The 12,948-nt window shown below is 37.2% G+C and overlaps 1 protein-coding gene across 4 annotated transcripts in view; it reads right to left on the bottom strand.

Moving 5' to 3' along the window:
- The window catches only part of RSF1 (remodeling and spacing factor 1), a 116,485-nt gene that overhangs the window by 58,926 nt on the left and 44,611 nt on the right, over positions 1-12,948 (bottom strand). The gene's annotated exons all lie outside the window — the stretch shown is intronic.

Raw genomic sequence — 12,948 nt, 5'->3', positions numbered from 1 at the left:
CTGCAGGGTTGATCACCTCCAACTGCCCTCCCTTGCAGGCCTGGTGCCTCCCAGCTGCCCTCCCCATCTTGTGGTGGCCATCTTGTGTTCACCTGGGGCAGAATCTTTGACCACATGGGGGCAGCTATTATGTGTTGGAGTGATGGTCAATCTGTATATTACTCTTTTATTAGATAGGATATAGGCCTGGTGCATGGGTGGGGACCAGCTGGTTTGCCCTGAAGGGTGCCCTGGATCAGGATTGGGGTTACCTTGGGGCATGGGGCAGCCTGAGTGAGGGGCCTGTGGTGGTTTGCAGGTCAGCCACATCCCCCAGCGACCCAAGCAAAGGCCCTGATATCTGGAACTTATTTGCCTTCTACAATTGAAACTTTATAGCCGGGAGCAGAGCCAAGCCTCCTGCTCGCTCCATAGCGGGCAGCCATTTCTGTTTGGATTTGTTTACCTTCTATAATTGAAACTTTGTAGCCTTGAGTGGAGACCTAGGCCAGTCAGAGCAGGCGGAAAGCTTGGCTTCCTCTGTTGCCTGGGAAACCCAAGCCTCCCTCGTGCTCTCTGTGGCCGAAGCCATCTTGGTTGGGTATATTTGCATACTCATTCTGATTGGCTGGTGGGGGTAGCAGAGTGATGGTTAATTGCATATTACTCTTTAATTGGGAAGGATGAAAATACAGAGGAGAGAAACTGTAATTCAGTATGGATCAAGGGAAATTAAAGAAGTTTTATTCAAGTGATGACATTTATTCTAGGATCTGAAGGATGACAGGTTTTGCCAGACAAGGAGATGAAGAGCATTTCAGGAAGAAAAAAACACAAAATATGGAAAGCAATAGGAACGTGAGTGATGATGTGTTGATGTGAAGGTGAATAGAGAAGCTCTTTATGCTAATTCCTAGAAACCTGGATCTTGAGAGCTTGGGGCCAGGAATAGGCAGAGACACAGCTGTGAAGGAAAGTAATGAGCAAAGCTGTGAAAGTAGATCATGGCTTATAAATATGGGAACTCAACATGTGTTAGAAGAACTGATGGAAAATAGTTTTGTTGCACTTTGCAAGACAGACAGGAGGATAATCTCTGAAGTTAACAAGACCAATTAAAGCCTGTTTTACAACAATTCAAGAGAAAGGTAATGAAGCCTGAATTAAGCTTGGCCGAGGAAACTCTAGAAAAGGCAGATTCTGATTTGCATTTATCTTACAAAAGCAGTAACATTTTACGTTCATGCACGGGTGGGGTTCGGCCAATCCGCCCTGACGGTGGCCCATTGGGCCAGGCAGGCAGGGAAGAGAAACATGGGAGGTTGGCTGATAGGCCCCGCCCCCAATTGGGGTGAGGGGGCAAAAAGGGGTGAGACTGGCCAGGGGGAGGGGCTGCAAGTTGTTGGCCAGCAGGGGGGAGGAACCACGAGAGGTTGGCCTGCTGGCCCAGGCCCCATCCAGTGGGGACTGATGGAGGGAGAAATCCCCTCCCCCCCTCCCCCCATTGGTCCAATTGGCCTACTGTACTGCGAGTCATAGTGACTGTTCATTCCAGAGTTCTGGTCACTTGGCTTTTATATAAAGAGATATAGCTTTACTATTTACGATATAATTTTCTCATACATTATTTCATTAGAGGTGGGTATCCTTTTAAACAGGATTTTTTAAAGCAAAAGGAAGTTTGACTCATCTTTCCATTTCCTACCAAAAATAGAATCTTGCTAATAGTGGCACAATAAATATTTACTATATCAATGTTCTCTGGTATAACTAACGAGATAATCTACTATATATAGGAACAGTGCCTATGAGAATGCTTTAAAGGTTATATAAAAAGGATGTTTCTTTAGTTCCTTAAAAATACATACATGAAAGAGTTCAATGGCAAGTTTTCTCAAGCAATATGATTTTGAAAATCAAAAGAACACCAAAATCCCAACAACTGACCAGATGTGCATGCATTAATTAGTTCATTCCACAAACATTTTATCAGGAATTTACTGTGTGCCACACAGTGCTTGACACTAGGATAAATAAGATACTACAACTCCTGCTCAAGGAGCTCAGGATTAGTGGAACAGGCAGCTGGAATCTCAGTTAATCTATACATTGGGCACATTTATACATGACAAAAATTTGACAAACTATTCTCAAAAGCAGTCTCTTTAAAATCTTAATCAAGGAAAAGGTGCTCTGAAAGTATTTGACATAAGTCTATGTCATAGCACCTTTATATTTTAGGTACAATTAATCATAAACCTAAAATACACCTCAATGGAAAGAATGTAAGTACCTCCTTCCATGTAATCCGCTTTATATCACTCATCTAGACATAAAGGGCAATAAGACTTCAGTATCAAACAGGTTGAGAGGCAAATCCTGGCTCTATTATCAATGTGATCTCGAGTTAAGGCAATTACCTCTCTGAATTTCAGGATCTTCATCTGTAAAATGGAGATTTTGTAGCTAGTAAAAGAGATGAGATAAAGATGCCTATCAGATTCTCGCTGTACCATAGCTCCCTTATATAAATGCAAACCTGAAAATGGTTCTAGAGAATCAACATAAGAACCAATTGGAACATAAGGAGAAATAGAAGGAATTAAAAGTTGGCAGGAAGTAGATCAGTGTTCTTCAAACTATACATAAACACTGTTTCATGACACCTTTGTTTTGCATATATATAAACATATATAAATAAGTGTGCCTACAATTTCAACAAAATGACTGGTGTCTGATTTAATTTCCTGCCTTTATGATCTGGGTAATTAACTCTATGTTAAATGGCTTCCCTTGTTATGCTCTAAGTCTGTGTTTACATTAAAGCTAAGATTACAGCTAGATTTACAACTGCTGTTGTATTTTTATAAACTTTATTGTGGAAATATATATAATAAAAATAAAATTTGCCATTTTAACCATTACATGTACAACTCAGTGGCATTAATTACATTTACAAAGTTGTATAACCACTACCACTTTTTATTTCCAAAACTTTTTATCACACAAACCTTCTTTAGCCATTAAGCAATAATAATTCTCATTCGCCTTCCACCTACACCACCTAGTAATCTATAATTTACATATCTATGTCTATGAATTTGCCTATTTTAGGATAGTTCATATATGAAGAATAATCCTACATTTGTCTTTTTGGTATTGCTTCTTTCACTTACCACATATCAGAACTTCATTCTTTTTAGGGGTGAAAAATATTCCATTGTATGAATATATCACATTTTATTTATCTATCTGTTGATGGAAACTTGGGTGTTTCAACCTTTTGGCTACTATAAATTATGTTGCAATAAACATTGACACACAAATATCTGTTTTCAATTATTCTGAATGTATAGCTAGGTTGTGGAACTACTTGGTCCTATGGTAATTTTTTTATTTTATTTTATTTTTTTAGCTTTTTGAGAAACTGCCAAACTTTTTCACAGCAGCTGCACACTTTGAATTCCCATCACAAGTATATGAGGCTTTTATTATCTCTATAACCTTACCAACACTTAGTATTGCCCTTTCTTTTCTTTTAACAAATAGCTATTCTATTGGGTGTTAAGTGATATCTCACTGTAGTTGTGATTGGCATTTCCCTAATGACTAATAATGTTGAGCATCTTTTTAAGTGCTAATTTATTGATCTTTGTATATCTCTGGAGTAATGTCTACTCAAAACTTTTGTTCATTTTTAAATCAGGTTGTCTTTTTGTTGTTAAGTTTTAGGATATAACTATAACTCTAATATCAAGGTGTTTTGAAAGAAGTTATATAAAAAATAGAAATTTAAAGGTCTTAACTATTGTTTAAGCTAAGAAGATAAGCCTGGGAAGTAAAAATAGACCCTCTTATCTAAAAGTTCCTAAGTATAAAGACTTTAGGAACACATTAAAAAGTATTATGTTAATTGATATTAATTTTTTTTGGATATTAAATTTTTATCAGTTATATATGACTTGCAAATATATTCTCGCATTCTATAAGCTGTCTGTTCACTTTCTTCGTAATGTCCTTTGATGCACAAAAGCTTTTAATTTTTATAAAGTACAATTAATTTATTTTTTCTCTTGTTGCTTATGCTTTTGGTGACATATCTAAAAATCTATTGCCAAATTCAAGATCATGAAGATTTATCCCCATGATTTATTCTAAGAGTTTTAGCACTTTTATTTCAGTTTTTGATCCATTTTGAGTTCATTTTTGCATATGGTATGAGGTAGAGTGTCTGCTGCATTTTGCAAGTTGTTAAATTTCAACAAATATTTATTTTCACACTATAAGCAACAGTCTAAAGACATTTTTCACAATACTCCATTAAGTACTCAAAAAATCTTATATAGTCAGTCCTCTCATAAAAATCGAGAGACATGTACACATCATTCTATATAATAAAAGAGAAACATGTAAATTGACCATACCTCCATTAGCTAGGGGCAATTAGGCTGGCAGGAGAGCAGTTAGGCATCAATCAGGCGGTCAGGGGAGCTGTTAGGGGGTGATCAGGCTGGCAGGCAGAAGTGATCAGGGGAAATCAGGAAGGCAGGCAGGTAAACAGTTGGGAGCCAACAGTCCTGGATTGTGAGAGGGATGTCTGACTGCCCGTTTGGGCCTAAACGGGCAGTTGGACATTCCTCGAGGGGTCCCAGATTGGAGAAGGTGCAAGCTGGGCTGAGGTACACCCCCGCCCCGTGCATGAATTTCTTGCACCAGGCCTCTAGTCCTATATAATAAAAGGCTAATATGCAAATTGCCCAAAAAGCAGAACGACCTGTCACTATGCCACACACTTACCACCAGGGGGCAAATGCTCAATGCAGGAGCTGCCCCTTGGTGGTCAGTGTGTTCCCACACGGGGCAGCGCTGCTCAACCAGAAAAGCGCTGAGCCGGGCTCACAGCTGGCAAGCGTAGCAGCGGTGGCAGGAGCCTCTCCCATTTCTGCAGCAGAACTAAGGATGTCTGACTGTCATCAGTCAGACATCTCCCGAGAGCTCCCAGACTACAAGAGGGTACAGGCTGGACTGAGGGATTCTCCCCACATACCCTCCTCCCCCAGTGCACGAATTTCATGCACCGGGCCTCTAGTCTGTTATAAACCAAGAAACAGACTTAACAAATGCCAGATATTACCTCTGGATTTAAACAGAATTGTAGCCCCATTGGCATGGCTCAGTGGTTGAGCATCAACCTATGAACCAGACGGTCACGGTTTGATTCCTGGACAGGGCACATGCCCAGGTTACAGGCTCTATCACCAGTGTAGAGCATGCAGGAGACAGCTAATCAATAATTCTTTCTCATCACTTATGTTTCTATTTCTCTCTTCCTCTTTCTTCCTCTCTGAAATCAATACAAATATATATATATTTAAAACCAAAAGAGAAGGGAGCCTTTCTTAAGAAAAAAATAAATATTAAAAAACACAGAGCTGTGTATTAATTATATTCCACTGACTCAAACAGAAAAGAAATAGCTCTCTATAATATATAAATACAATGATGCCCACAGAAGACAAAAGATCAAGAGCCATGTAACAAGAGAGAAGGGTAAAAATTTCCATCAGAAAACTAACTACTGTAACTAATGAATACAACTAAGAAGTAAATATGGAGTTAAGTTTATTAGCAGCCAAGTAAAAGAAAACTCAAATTGTCTAAATTATTCTCATCTAATACTGATGCATAAAAGATTTAAAAAAGCATTCAAGATGTTTATAATCTATAAGAAAGGCAAATGTGAGGGGCAATATAAATGGTATTTTGAAGCACTGAACTCATAAAGTCCTATGCTTGAATGCTGGCTCAGCCATTTCTAGCAATGTTGAGATTGGACAAGTTATTTAATTTGCTAAAATCAATTTCCTTGTGCATAAAATGAGGAAAATACCTACTTCAAAGGTGAGCTTTATAAAGAAAGAGTTAAATACAGTGCCTGGTAAATGGTGAACATTCGATATATAAACTACATAACAGTTTCTTTTATGTAGTTACACATAAATCCATGAAGGGATATATTCCTAGAAGGCCTCAAGGAGAAAGTAATCCTTCAGCTAAGATCAAAGGATAAATAAGTTTGCCAGGAAAATAAACTCGTGGAGAGGCATTCCAGGCCAAGGATAACAGTATGTGCGAAAACTCTGAGGAATGAAAAAGACAGCATGTTCTGAATGGCATTGAGTAGAACACATAGGAGAAAATGTCATTAGATGTGGCTGGAGAATAGTGGCTCAACTATTAAGAGCATTGCATGTTCTGACAGAGTTTAAGTTTAGATTTTTAAATGAAAGACAGCCATCAAATAATTCTGAAAGCAATATAATAGTTAATTTAAAACTTTGTTTTTAATAGATCACTCTTGTAGCAGTGATGAGAAGGTAGTAGAAAGTGTACACTAAAAGCCAGGAGACCAATTAGAAGGTGAATGTTTAGGCAAAAGATGATAAAGGCCTGTGGCATGGTAGCCTCTATTAAAAAAATTATCTTAGTAATATTTTTTGTTTTTTATAAAGAGCACATTTTGATGAAAATGCAAGGAATTTTTAGAAACTGCCAATCATTGGTAAGTTTTCTAATCAAATTATAAATTGCTAATAGAATAATTCTGTATTAGTTTTCTACTGCTGTGTAATAACATATTACAAATTTAGCTTTGTTTTTAAATTAATTTTATTTTATCTTATTTTTTTTTTTTAGAGCAAGTGGAAGAGAGGGGGAGACACACAGAGAAAAACATGGCTTGATTGTTTCCCATATGCACCCCGACTAGGGCAGGGAAATCGAGCCTGTAACTGAGATATGTGTCCTTGACCAGAATTGAACCTGGGACCCTTAGTATGCAGGCCAATGCTCTAGCCACCAAGCCAACCTAGCTAGGGCCAAATTTAGCATCTTAAAACCACGCCCACTTATTACCTCACAGTTTCTATAGGTCAGAATTCCTATATAGATAATCCAGCTTGGCTGGCTGTGTTCTCTGCTTACAGTCTCACAAAGGTGATATCAAAGTTATGGCAGGGTTTGTTCCTCTCTGGGGGCTCTGGACAAAAAACAACTTCCAAACTCATTCAGAATGTTGGCAGAATTCATTTCCTTCTCATGTTTTCCATGTGACTCTCCACATTCAAGCCGCCAGTGTGGTGAGTCCTTCTAACACTTCAAGTATAATATATCTGACTTCTTCTGCCTACACCTCTTCTGTTTTTAAGGGCCCAAATAATTTACAGTGAGCCCATTTGAATAACTCAGAATTATCTGCATATTTTATGGTCAACTGATTAATAAGTTTAATTACATCTATAAAGCCTATTTGTCATATAACATATCCATGAAAGTAACACTAAGGAACAAAGACCATAGCGATCAAACTTTTGCTACCATATATAATCCATGACAGCTGTTCTAAATGCTTCCCATAAAAATCACCAAGTGACCACTTCTCTAAGTATGCTTTCATGTTGAATACTTCCTACCTTACCATTGCAGTCTACTTATATCTTTCCCTTTCTTTTCTTAAGCATTAATCTTTAGAAGGAAGGAAAGAGATTAATGCTTATCTATTTTTTTTATCAGTCATAATCTGTGGGGAAGCATATACTTGGTTGGAAAGCTTGCAAGGAGGATATTCCGAGAAAAGGAAAGTGTGTAGAAGGCCACTTGCCTGTTCATCAGGATTCTGATTTAGGGAAGTGTTAAAGGCAGTTCCCCTGATTACTTCTTGATTTTCCCAAACAAATCTGTGCATATGCAGACTCCCAGGTGTTTACTTGAATCCTTATGCTTAATCCCTGGACACCCTTGCCTAGAGGACAATGTAAACACATGTGTCCTCCCAAGATTACTCACACTACTGATTATATCTAAAGATAAAACTTTATCTTAAACTGCTGTTACAATAAAAGGTTAATGAGGCAGGCAATCAGGACTGCCTGGTTGCTATAGCCAGACGGTCCCTTAGCCCTCTCTTTCACAGTGAAACTGTCAGAGTAATCTGTTCATCTGTCGTTCAGCCAGCCCACAAGAGAATAATCTTGACCACAAACATTGAAACTATGAGAAAATTGTCATTTTCTCTGCATTGCCCCCAAAATGCTTTATCCTGATACCACACTTCACTTCAAGTATCGACATTCTCTATGGCATTACCTTTACTTGTAAGTTTTCTTTCTTTATTGAACTCCAGACTCAGAAACATCAATGTCTCATATATCTCCTGCATTAACTTACCAAGTCCCTTACAGAGTAGGCCATCAAAAAATGGTTACTAAGTAGGTGAATGAAAATCTGCTAACTTCAGCAGCTGTGGATTCTTAGCTAACCATAATTATGATTAGATCCTGTGTTAAAATGAATTATATTACGATATCTCACAGGCTTTCTATTAAATAACTCTGCACTGCGTGCTACATATGAAATGTTTCTGGAGTCAGAGAAAAGAGCCAGGAAAAGAAAATATGATAGCACAACTAGAGGTAGGAAGAAACCAAGGAAAGAGATTTAAGAAGATTCAGTTTTGGAAGAATGATAAAGTTTAGTAGACAAGACCTGAAGAATGTCCACTGAATTTGGCAAGGTTCATTTTGACAAGAGTCATTTTCTGGTGGCTCAGTGAGGCCAGAAAACAGATGGGGAAGATTAAGCGAACACAGCTTATGTTGGCAATTCTTGAAAAGCTTGATTATAATGTAATTTATATTTTTAATTCAGTATTACTATTTTTTAAACAAAATGTTACTCAAAAGTTTTCAAGTGGGCATTTTATAAGTGTTAATGAATTTCAATGAAAAGCATGGAAGTACATGTTATTATTACCACAACCATCATGATGGGGTGGAATTCTACATTATGTTAGAATCCAAGTTATCCCATCAACTAGGATAGTAAGAGAAAATTTACAGCATTGTTTCTCCTTCTACCATTTTTATTTTGGAGTTAACCACTTACCAAAAACTAGGCAACAACAAGAGTAAACAGGGTCATTTTTAACTTCCAAGAAAGTTTTAACATACATCCAAAATAAAGTAAATCATTTATTTGAGAAATTCAAGCAAATTACTGGCGAAACTGGCAATTTGCATTTCCATAAATTTTATTTTTCAAAGTGCTTTTGTAACTGTCATTACTGATGATTCACAAAATTGAGATTCAGGGCATTCATCTTTCTCAATATTCTTTTATGCTCTAACTGGAAGGATGTGCCAAGTCACAGATTTATAAAACTTATTTCCCAGGATCAAAATCTTAGTAGTAGAGAGCTAGGACTCTTGATTCTTTTTTATTTTTTTAAAATATATTTTATTGATTTTACAAAGAGGGGAACTGAGAGGGACAGAGAGTTAGAAACGTCGATGAGAGAGAAACATTGACGAGCTGCCTCTTGCACACCCCCCACTGGGATGTGCCCGCAACCAAGGTACATGCCCTTGACTGGAATCGAACCCGGGACCTGCAGACTCTTGATTCTTAATTCAATGCTTTTAATCCTGAGTTTAGAAATTACTACAATCAGATTCCACAAAAATCTACAGGAGCAAAATAAAATATAAACCGCCAAAACCGGTTTGGCTCAGTGGATAGAGCGAAGGCCTGCGGACTGAAAGATCCCGGGTTCAATTCCAGTCAAGGGCATGTACCTTGGTTGCGGGTACATCCCCAGTAGGGGGTGTGCAAGAGGCAGCTGATTGATGATTCTCTGTCATCGATGTTTCTAACTCTCTATCCCTCTCTCTTCCTCTCTGTAAAAAATCAATTATATATATATATATAAAAAATCATAATATAAACCAAAGTTTTCATGATCTTAACAAATCCTCACACCAATGGTAATACCTGAATTATTTGCATCATTTAAGATTTTATGAGTCTACCGTGTTTCCTGAAAATAAGACATCCTCCGAAAATAAGACCTACTTACAGGTTTCCTTCTGAGTGAAATATAAGGCATCCCCCCAAAAATAAGGACCCCCAGGCTCTGTCTCAGAAACTTTGTGAAACCAAAACTGCAAGAAGTTGTGACTTGGGTGAAGAATTCATGGGAGAAAATCACTGACAGTTGCATTGCAAATGCACTGTGAGCAGGCTACCTTGACAAGAAGTACTCGTTCAAAGACAGTGCTATTGCTAAACTGATTCTGAAAGAAATGGAGTCACAAGAAATTCACCAGGAAATTCAGGAATTGGATTGTTATGATGATGTTCCAGAAGATGATGACATGATTGTCATTGAATAAATGAGTAAATTCTTGATACTGTAGGATTCACAGTTTGTCTGGTTTGTGTTGACAACTACCCTACTACCATACCGTATACAGGTAATAAATTTCCTTTATTTTCATTAATAACAATAAATGTGTACCATATTCTTCTTCATGGAAAAATAAGACAACCCCTGAAAATAAGCCCTAGCGCATCTTTGGGAGCAAAAATTAATATAAGACACTGTCTTATTTTCGGGGAAACAGGGTAAATTACTAAGAAATTAAGAGAGATATAGAATCCCAGAAAATATCATTTATAAGCGTAAGTTTACAAAATAAATGGGCTCTTAAAAAGTTGCATGTAAGGCCTGGCTGGTGTGACTCTGTTGGTCACATTTCCTCCTATGCACTAAAAGGTTGCCGGTTCGGTTGGCACATGCACCATTTCAATTTTGAGCTCTATCTCCGGTAGGGGGCATGCAAGTGGCAGCTGATCAATGTTTCTCACATCAATGTTTCTTTCTCTTTTCCTCTCTCTAAATAATCAATAAAAATACATTTTTTAAAAGTTACATGTAAATGCAATTTTAGTAAATTGTCATGCTGTCCTGGTCAGTGTGGCTCATTGGCCAGGCATCCTCCCACGCACCAAACGGTTGCTGGTTTGATTCCCAGTCAGGGCACATGCGTGGGTTCTGAGCTCAATCCCTGGTAAGGAGGCATTCGATAGGCTCTCACAGCAATGTTTTTCTCTCTCCTCCTCCCTTCCTCTCTCTATAAAAAAATAAAAGAAAAAAATATCCTCAGGTGAGGATTAAATAAGTTCTTAGGTTGAAGGAACTATATAGTTTGTGAAAGTAACAGTTATAAATACCCCCTTCCCTTTTTATTAATTATGTAGCACTGTGGCTACTTCCATTACTTTCCTCCAACAAAGTATTTCATGGGTTTTTATGGACTGAACTGTATCTCCTCAAAATTTACATGTTAGAACCTTAATTTAATCCCCAATGTCTGTATTTGAAAATAAGGTCTTTAAGGAGATAAGAGAAATGCCAATCAAAACCACAATTAGACAACACTTCACACTTACCAGCATGGTTAAAATCAATCAATTTTTAATAACACATAGTTAAGTGTGGTGGTGAGGAGAGATAAGTTGAAATTCTCATACATTTCTAGTAAAAATTTTAAACGGTGCAGCTGCTTTGAAAAATACTGGCAGTTTCTCAAAAAGTTAAATATAGAATTATCATATAACCCAGTAATTCCAGGCTAGATACATACTCAAAAGAAATAAAACCCCACTGTCTACCCAAAAATCTGTACCTAAATGTTCACAGCAACATTATTCAAAATAGCTAAAAGATAGAAACAAACAAAATATCATAAACTTTTAAGCAGTTAAACAAATGTGGTGTTATCCATACATATACTGAAATATTATTCAGGCATAAAAAGAAACAGTTATCACCCAACCGGATATCAAACCCACACCTTCGGGTACAGGACAATGCTCCAACCACTGAGCAGCTGGCCAGGGCAAAAGAAACAAAGCTCTGATACATGCTATAACACAAATAAACCTTGAAAACACGCTAAAAGAAGCCAGGCACAAAGGGCCACATATTATATGATTTTTATTTATATGAAACGTCAGAATAGGCAAAGCCATAGAGCCCAAAATAAATTAGTGGTTGCTAAGGACTCAGGGAAGGAGGAGTAGTAATTGCTAATGGCTACGGATTTTCTTTTTGGAGTGATGAAAATATTCTGGCTTAGATACTGATGATTGTGCAACCTTGTGAATATACAAAAACACACCCACTGAATTGTATACTTTCAAAAAGCAAATTTTGTTATATGAATATTATCTCAATTCAAAAACTATTTAGCCATAACTGTTGGTTATGACTGAAAAACTGAAGGGGTTTAGAATTTATAATAAAATCACCTCATTCCATTTCTCAGATTTCACAAAAACAAAACAAAACTAAGACATAAAGGGCAAAGCAGAGCTGGAATTATTATACAAGATATTTCTCATTTCTAAGAAACAAATCCACTTTAATGAACAGATCTATTTACAAAGGACTATACTCTTTAAATATGTTAAAATCTGTGTCCTGAATTTCTACCACCTCTTTTATAGCTCTAGGACCCTGATTGTTAATCATTAATAAATATTTTGTTAAAGGTAAAACAGCAACTTCGCAGGTATTTAAAAAGCAATTTAGCTCTGGCCAGAGGCACTGGTTGGACAGCGTCCTGTGCATCAAAAGGTTTTTAGTTTGATTCCCAAAGTACGTGTCTAAGTGGTAGGCTTAATCCCCAGTAGGGGATGTGCAGAAGGCAGTTGATCCATGTTTCTCTCTCTTCCCTCTTCCTTTCCCCTCTTCCTTTCCCTTTCTCTAAAAATAAATATATATTTTTTAAAGAAGGGGGGAAAAGCACTTTAAATAGCTAAAAATTTGCTCTAGTGTCATTCAGTTTAACATATTTCATATATATATATATATATTTTAACTGTTCTAATTTTGTTTGTTTGTTTGTTTGTTTATTTATTATTTATTGGTTAATCTTAACCTGAGGATATTTTTCCATTGATTTTTAGAGAGATTGGAAGGGAAGGGGAGAGATAGAAAGAGAGAAACATCAATGTGAGAGAGGCACATCAATTGGTTGCCTCAGCCAGGGGTATGTGCCCTTGACCAGAATCGAACCTGGGACCCTTTATTCCATAGGCCATAACGCTATCCACTGAGTCAAAGTG

Source organism: Pipistrellus hanaki (genome assembly GCF_964339955.1).
Source record: "Pipistrellus hanaki genome assembly, chromosome: 9".
NCBI classification, from domain to species: Eukaryota; Metazoa; Chordata; class Mammalia; order Chiroptera; family Vespertilionidae; genus Pipistrellus; species Pipistrellus hanaki.
Note: the sequence above shows the minus strand (reverse complement) of the source record. Positions and strands in the feature narration are given on the sequence as shown.